Source organism: Anneissia japonica, unplaced genomic scaffold, assembly GCF_011630105.1.
Source record: "Anneissia japonica isolate Jap-2015-1 unplaced genomic scaffold, ASM1163010v1 scaffold3888_len366471_cov172, whole genome shotgun sequence".
Taxonomy (NCBI): domain Eukaryota; kingdom Metazoa; phylum Echinodermata; class Crinoidea; order Comatulida; family Comatulidae; genus Anneissia; species Anneissia japonica.
Genome location: NW_022687727.1, coordinates 330459 through 339367, shown reverse-complemented (window position 1 = coordinate 339367; position 8909 = coordinate 330459). Strand labels below are relative to the sequence as shown.

The window sequence follows — 8909 nt, the reverse complement described above, 5'->3', positions numbered from 1 at the left end:
TAACTTTTTTTTTTTTTTTTTTTTTGGTGCTTGATTTTGGTGGTTTCTTTTTAAATTTATTTATCGTATCAGCTATGCAAAATAAATGGGTTCATTCTATATCTGATCTGTCTCTTATACACATCTAGATGATTTACTTTATATTGTTCTATACTACGTATCAGACTAACGCGGCTATAATTTTTATTCATAATAATAATAGTAATATTGACATGTTGTTTTAATTATTATTATTATTGTTATTGCCAATGCTAATATTGTGTTTTGTAGTATTATTCACAATATCATCATCATCCTCTCAAGTGTATTCCGAAGGAGAATGGTGGTGTTGATTCAATTAATCTATTTTGCACGACCTTTTACCACATCTACGCCTACCAATCTCTTGCGACTTGCTTCTACCAATTTCCACTCTTCAATTCATCTGATTATATCATTCTCCCTTCACATACAATACTACGCCAGTCTGCTCTATTCATATTAATGAACCTTATAATCATTTATCTGACCTTTGCGTTCTATTCTATTTTATATTTCCAATCCCTTATCCTGGCTCTCATTGCTTGCAAGCATCTCATCTCATCTCATCATCAGCAACCTCAATTCAATTCATTTCAACATATTTACTTCCTTTTTTTAACAGAGATAAATAATACAATGGTTTTTAAATAAATTAAAACTGCAGAAAATTGATAATGAAAATTTAATAGACAAGTGAAAGGAAGAGAGCAAGACCCGAGAAGATAAGAGAAACCTCTTTTGGTGGAACAGCCTGAAAGGAGAGAAGAAAAAAAAAACAAAACCGGAGATTAGCGAAAGAGACAACACAGAACAGAAAGAGACAAAAAAAAAATTAAAAATAAACAAAACATTCAAAACAAATCGAATACAGACCGACAGATCGAGAAAGTGGAAACAGGGGATATGGAATATTATGTTAAAATATAAAATTAGTAATCTGCGATTAAGTGTTCTTTGAATTGGTAAGCAAAAATGTTAATCGAAGATGCATTGACTAAATGACAGGGTAACGAATTCCAAAATTTAGGGCCCGAAAATCTTATGTTATGCTGGAAATAGTTGGTTCCGTGGGTGGGTATACGAATATTAAAGCTATTTTGTGTATCTGATTATGAAAGAAGTAATTAGATTTGAAAATGTTCCAGAAATGAGTTGGTAAGTGACCGTGATTGGAGGCGTACATGAATAGACATTGCTGAAGAGAGTTAATGTCAGCGAATTTTAAAAGATTGAGATTAGAAAATAAAGAAGAATGAGACCACGGTGGAGCGCCAGATATAATCCTGATAGCCTTATTTTAAATTATTTGAAGGTGTTTCCCCAAACAATGTTGCAGTAACTCAGATAGGGGGGAGAATAAGGGAGCAATAAAGAATACGTACGAAGAACGTTGGGGGAACAAATGAGGATAATAAGGCTTTTGGATACTTTATTTTCAATTTGGCTGATTTGCATTTTCCAATTTAATCCACTGTCAAGATAAACCCCTAAGAACTTAGCAAATTGGGTAAGACAAGTAAATATCATTAATATATAAAAGGAAAAGAAGAGGGCCCAATAAGAATCACTGGGGGACACCACAAGTAATCTGTCGAAAATTGGAGATGGTGTTAAAATATTTTGTGCACTGTGAACGGTCAGAAAGGTAACTTCGAAAAAGATTAAGGTCTGGACCGCGGATACCATAGTGACAAAGTTCAAATATTGTGGTCAATTGTGTCCAATGCTTTGGAGAGGTCAATAAATATTCCAATAGTAAATTGGCTATTCTCAAATGCATTTGCAATTTTATTGGTGAGGTCAGTAAGAGCAATGGATGTATTTTAGCCTTTTCTAAACCCAAATTGTCTGTCATAAAGTATATTAAATTTGGTAATAAATTTAAGATTTTTGTCATAGATAATTTTTTCAAGGGCTTTTGAGATAGATATTTTTGAAATAGGGCGGTAATTTGAAAGATCCGATTTGGGTCCAGATTTAAAAATTGGTATAACACGGGCTGGCTTCATTCTGTTAGGAAAGACCCCCTTGGAAATTGAAAGGTTACAAATATGACATAGGGGCTTAGTGATGAAGTTGGCAACGTGTTTAATGACTTTGGTATGAAAATTATCAATACCGGGTGATTTATTGACTTTAAAGGAGTATACAGGCCACTTCAGTTTTATTAACAGGGGTAAGAAAAATAGATTAGGTGTAGGGTTGTGTAAGAATTCCTTAAAGGATTTGTTAATCCTCCTATATACGCTCTTTAAATCTTTGTTTGCTTGTCTGATAAGTAGGCTTACAAGGAGTCAATTGACCATTTGCTCTACTTGAACCCAACTTGCTCCTCTCCCTGATGCGAATCTATACTATCGGGTCCTCGGTACGACGATCCAGAATGCATTTCATTATCTGTGACAACAATTTGATGGCTCTATTAAAGTAATGTATGTTACCTTTGTTTAAAAATAGGTTACCAATTTTGGGGTAGGCCTATTTTTGTCAAATTGTATAATACACAGATACTTCAAAATGTGAGTATTTGCAGCGGACGTATACACACAGAAAGACAAGTAGGTCTTTCTATGTTCACATTTGCATTTTTATTTTGGTAGATTATGCAGGAAGGGTTACCGTACTTTAAACACACGTTAACTTCTAATGAGACCCCGAAATATTGGCTGGTATTAGACAGCAATAAATACATTTATTTCAAACCTCCTCGTCAAGCAACTTGAGTCTAGTGTTGAATATCTTTAAACATACCATCTTCTGATTCATCATTTTGTCACCAATTTCTTTGCGCCTGTAGCTTTCCCCCTTCATTAAAGAATTGTTTAAAGTGTAGGCCTATGTATAGTGTAGAGTACTATTAATTATTTAGTTTACATAACTTTTTTTTTTTTTTTTTGGTGCTTGATTTTGGTGGTTTCTTTTTAAATTTATTTATCGTATCAGCTATGCAAAATAAATGGGTTCATTCTATATCTGATCGCTTAGTGTGCCAAAAGCAAGTAGGTAACCAGACAAGTACCTACAAGACCTTGCACTTAGGCCAATTATTGTATGGGAGTATACCGTATGATGTTTTTAAAACCAAGCCTGAATATACGGCTTTAGTGAGTGAACTTGTTTTTAATCATCGCAAAATATTAGCAAAATCCTGTAACTACCAAACTGTAACACAGTTTGCTCCATTTATTTCGTAACTTTATCCTGTTCTCATTTGTTTGTGTTCTCTAATTTCAATAGTGTGAAACTTAATTTCTACTGATATTGCCGGTTTATGGTGGGGATAAAATCTCTTATACTGAAAATCAATCAAAAATCAATAAAAAAAAAAGATTGATTTGTCAATATAAAACAGTATTCTGTGAATTCCATCGATTATTATAACATTAGTGGTAATTTTACTTTGCTGATTTTGCATTTTTTATATTGTATGTTAAATTGAATAAAATGAAAATAAAGATTACTTCAGACAAAGTAATGGGCGTGTTTTATCAGCAATTTGAAAAAATATTTGTAACTTGAGTCCAGTGTTAAATATTTTTAAGCCATATCATTTTCTGATCCATCATTTTGTCTCACCAATTTATATGTGCCTGTAGCGTTTCCTTTCCATGAAAGGGAAAAAATATCATTTATTTTTTCGGAGACTTTAATCTTCACAATGCAATTTTTAATATAAAATGTTCTATTAACAATGTTGCTGCCTGTATCGAGCTTTTTTTCTCTGTGCAATTTTGTAAGAAATTTCGCCTTCATATTGTCAACAGAGCAGAAGAATTTCAAGATTTTTGATGACCAAATATCAATAAAAGCGTTTATAAAATGTTTAATGTATGACTTGACGTTACGTCCGCTTTTGTACTTTTCATTAATGATTTTGGCATTGACACAACGTATGTGATATAAAAGACAGTTCTCCATGGTTAAATATTGGTTATATCGATTAATTAATGCAACTTATTAGAGGTAAATTCTGTGTGACCACGTCACAGTATCGAGCACTTTTACACAACTAATTATCCAATCTATTTTATCGCATAATAAAAAAAAAATCGTTAAATTTACTGAACTAAAGCTTGAAATGGGGCCTTTAAATTAAATCATACATAAATTTATGGCCACTTTGACTTTCGAGTAGGTATTGTAGAGTCGGTCTGGTCGAGTCGACTTTGTTTAAATGGATATTATGAAATTTACACAATAGTTAGCCCAAGCGTAATTATGTGCTATTTACAGTGCAGTCTATAAAAGCTTACGATTGATTATCAAAACCCTCAAGATATTCAAGCAATTCGATATGATTTATGTTGTCAAATTTAATTCTAATTAGTAATTTTTATCTGAAATCAATACAACAATATAATTAACTTGTTAGCAGTTACAAGTTCGGCCCCTCTAAATATGCAACCAAAATGTTTTCAAATTAATTTTAACTAGCAAGATTTCTCTAAAATTGATACAAAAATATAATGAACTCTAATAACGAATATTTATAATTTATATTTAATACATGCACGGATCATAAGATACAACTTAAGGGTAACACCGAGGGAATTTGTCACCGTATTTGATAAGAGATATAGGCCTATTAGAAGAATATTTTTTTATGTTAATTGTTAAAAATGACTACAGGAATATTTGAAATATTTCTTTAAAAAATTTCTTATCAGTGTATTCGTTACCATTACACAGTTTTATGTTTTAGAAAAATAATAGTGAGTAGGTTATATATCGGTGCCTCTTATGCTCATTTCAATACAAACCAGAGACGTTGTAACAATAAACTCTCTTCTATGGCCCATAGTCCTCATAGTAAATCCAAAGGCTACTATTAATTTATTTTGTCATTCTGATCGGACTTTACTGTTCCGTTTTAACTTTATATTGTTTTGCATTATGTGGACGTTTGCTGTTTTTATGGGGTTTTCCCATTTGCCTATTTAAATTAATATTATTATTATTAAGGAATCTCTTTTGAGATCCAGCGGGCCGCCATTGATGCACGGTAGAGATTGCATCTTTAGATCTCCGATTTTGTTCACAAATTCACGGACTAGTGCTGTTTGTAAGAATTTCGTAGGACGCGTTAAGGGTGACAAAATATTCTCTGCATCTACTGGAACCGAGCCGCATAGCTTGTGTTCCACTATTTGCATTCACACCTTGGTTGTGTATAATTATATTGCTTTGGTTTGGCTCAGAAATCATTAGTGGTCGTTTTACTAGTCTGGGCACTGCCTTAGCTGGGCGAACGTTTCGTTTGGGTCTGTACCCTAGCTGCACTGATGAGGCCTGGAAGGCCGAAACGGATCCGTCTGCAGATATTGGGATTTGTTGGATTGGATTGGATTGGATTTATTCGGTGTAAACACCAAGGATAGAAGATAGAAGAAGACTTATTTCCAGTGGGGTCCTTCTGGTGGTGATTGAGCAGCACACCGGTAGACAATCCCCTACTCTTTTCCGAAGAGTGTACTGCGTTCTTTAACGTGCACATGGGCCATAATGCACACGGGACCAACGGCTTAAACGTCTCATCCGAAAGACGGTGCGCTATTGTAACTTGTATTTCAGCCCTCTAGCTGAAACACAAGGAGAGGCAGCGATGGGAATTGAACCGGGGACCTAGAGATCTCCACGGTTCAGTGGATGCTTTGTTTATTTTGTTTATTGTGTGGCCGTTTGCTGTTTTTATGCGTTTTTCCCATTTGCCTATTTAAAATACTTGGTAGTAAATATCAAAGAATAATGAATATGAATTTAAGGGAGACACCGTAGATTTGTTATGGCAACAGTTGTGTGTGTTGACGTCATAGACTTTCAATGTCCGTGCATGCTTCTACATAATATTCGACCGGGGCTATACGCGCTCCATAATAACCAATCAAAAAGTAGGAGGGTCAACGACACAATCATGCATTCCACTATAATTATACTGTATGCTTTTTAGGTCTTTTAAGAAAATAAATGAGATAAAAGGAAAAACATAGCTATTATTTAAAATGACAAGTGGGTTTGTCCGTTAAATATATAATATAAAAGAGCAAATATGTTGCTTTTTATGATACATTTTGTAACACGAAGTCACAATCTTTGATTAAAGCAGGTGTAATATATCAATAGTGTGTCTACAAAGTGGCAGGATTTATTGGAAATGTAAACCAGGTTCCATTGTTTATGATAGGATAACATATTGCTTATGCAACAGAGAGCAAAATGAATATAGAATTTCCTTTCGCAAAGAAGTGGCCAATCACATGAGAATCAGCGCCAATATTATAACGTCGTCTTAATCTAGAATCGAGTAGTACTTGTTCCATAACTAATTTCATATTGTTTGTGTATCTTTGCAATTTATGATAAAGCCCGCCGCTTAAACACGATTTCTTATTACTTTCATTTCATTATTATTCTCAGACACTTTCACGTGAATGGATAAACTGAATTATTATTTGACAGTTCATCTAGAAACTGAAGTAGCGAACGTCTTTGTATAATGAAAATTAATTACGCTTGTCGTTGAAACTAACCGATTGACTTCATAATTAAACATATTGTTTCTCCTAATTTTGCTTTCACAGTGAAATAATATTTGAAGTGACATGTCTTGCACTACAGATGACCCAGCGGAATTCAAAAACTGAAGTGATCTTACTTGATACTGTACCGTAAATATGGCGACAAATCTCTCCTTTGAGACACATCAAGTGATGATAAAGTAAATATTAACAATATTAAAATAAAACTTTGATTATTACAATAATATTGATATTATTGATCTGTGCATGTTGATTCAGTAAAGATATGGCCTAGGCAACGCGTGATTTCCACTACGTCATTCTTCGGGCTCAGAATCTTTGAAAACCAAGCTGCCTCGTCATTAGCTGAGCGTTTGGCCGAGATGTATTCCTGCTTTTTGTGCTGAATACTGGTTCAAACCCGGCCAGAGTCGGGTTTAATTACAGTCAGATCGCTCTGATCTAACCCTCGCATGAGAGTTAAGTAGGGATAAAGGAAAATGTATCCGTTACATGTCGGTACTGGCACTACATTGCGGTTGAAAAATTGTACTAGGCCTACTTTTCTTTACTTACCCGACAATTTTATTTTTAGCAACATTTTAAATTGTGTTATTTGTTGAAAATATTTCTATAAATTAACTATGCATTAGTAGTTGATTCTTGTTTCATTGCTGGTATGTTACTTTTAATTAGGAATTATTCCAATTGGAATATCTCCATAAAATCGCTACACGCTATCGCAGGTTTCTTCGACGCTAATTGGTCGGTCGAATAGGAGAGCCTTCCCAATTGCGCCTGGGACGGGTACGCAGTATAACAATTGCAATAATAACATTGTAAATGTAGAGATGGAAAATAAGACTTGCGAGTATTAATGAATTTGATTTGTTTTAATATCGACTGGCGCTAGCTTGGATTCATCTTTAAAAAAATATGATTTAAATGTTAAAACGTTCGCAAGGCTTTGAAAAAAAAAAAAAAACTTCCATCACGGTTTGATTAACAGATTGTGTTTTTTACTGTTGGTTTTACTCTTCAGCTGTTACGTGATATTATTGTTTGTTTATTGCATTCGGCTTGATGTGTCTGAATTTTTTCATATGCCTTTCTGTAATGTTATTTATACCAACAACTGATCATGACTCTGCTGATAATGACGAGTATTTTTTACAAAGAAACTATTACTCTACCTAATAACATGTCCCGGCAATTAACTGTTTAATCTGTTTAGTCGGGAATTGGTAATGGTAACATTCTATTGATGTGTATTGACTCTAATCCAGTAATAATAGACTGAGTTTAATTATTTCTAGCAATGTTGTATTTAGTTTGGACTTCATGTTTAAAGCTTTGAGCTTATTTTATTGCTTTGATTTGATATTACAACCTGTTCTCATTGTACTGTTTTGTATTGTTTTGAAATTGGAATAAATTCGTATTATTGATTGAAACTGTTCAGTTAAAATGTCTACCTGAGTCAAGATTAGAAATCAGTTCTTTATGTTTAATTAATATTTAAATTCCAATTACTGTACATATTGTTTTGTGCAAAACGTTTGCTGTGTTTTGTAGTCTTGTCGTAGGAATAATATAATCTTATATAGGCCTATAATTTTAAAAAAAAAGAAAGAAAGAAAGAAAAAGAAATAATTGATTATTAAACGCCTCAGAGGTTATTTTCGTGGAAAAAAAAAATTGAGGCAAATGCCCCCTGACCTTCTAGGATAGTGTTGTCTTGATCGGCTCCACTTTCGGTCATCTCTAGAACTACCTCTGATTCCTAAGTCTAAACAATATGTTAGAAAATAAAACACAATATTGCAGCAGTGTTTGCAAAGTAATTTAGTTGGAAGTTCAGCTTTATACCTAAATACTGAAGTCTTGAAACAGTTCAAAAGCCGAACTCATTTTTCTCATTTTGTAAAAATTCTTCCGTCAAATTAAAATTGATTTCGCTGTGAAATCAATGTGAATTACGTGATAGAAATAATTACACGGTAATTTAAAATATAATATGATAATAAAACTGGCTTTTCTCAAGATAACAAAATAATTACAGTAGCTTTAATTTAATGTCGTATTTTCAAAGCGAAAAATAGTAACACCTTAAATCACCAGTGAAAAGAATAACTGAATAAGTCTGTTACAAAGTAAAATAATGTGATCTGTCATTTAGCACAAAGAAGCAGATTGTGAAAATGAAAATTCGATTTACTACTATTAAACACAGACGTATGATACCGCAAGATATATGTAAAGAGAGAAACTTTAAACTCTAAATTACTTTGCGGTAACATGTATAGATCATAAACGGCGTTATTGCGAGAATGTAAAAACCACTCCGACAGAAATATTGAACTTACGGCTTAT

The 8909-nt window shown here is 33.2% G+C and overlaps 1 protein-coding gene across 5 annotated transcripts in view; it reads left to right on the top strand.

Moving 5' to 3' along the window:
- LOC117120821 overlaps nt 1-8909 on the top strand; it is a 32556-nt gene that overhangs the window by 8754 nt on the left and 14893 nt on the right. Inside the window, exons 1-2 of one of the 5 annotated variants that reach the window (XM_033265918.1) lie at nt 2564-2579; nt 6600-6736. The exons of 3 other annotated variants lie outside the window; for them this stretch is intronic. The gene's annotated coding sequence lies outside the window, so the exon portion shown is untranslated. Of the gene's footprint in view, nt 1-2563; nt 2580-6599; nt 6737-8909 lie in introns of those variants that run through there. One more of the 5 variants, XM_033265910.1, reaches the window with a different exon arrangement.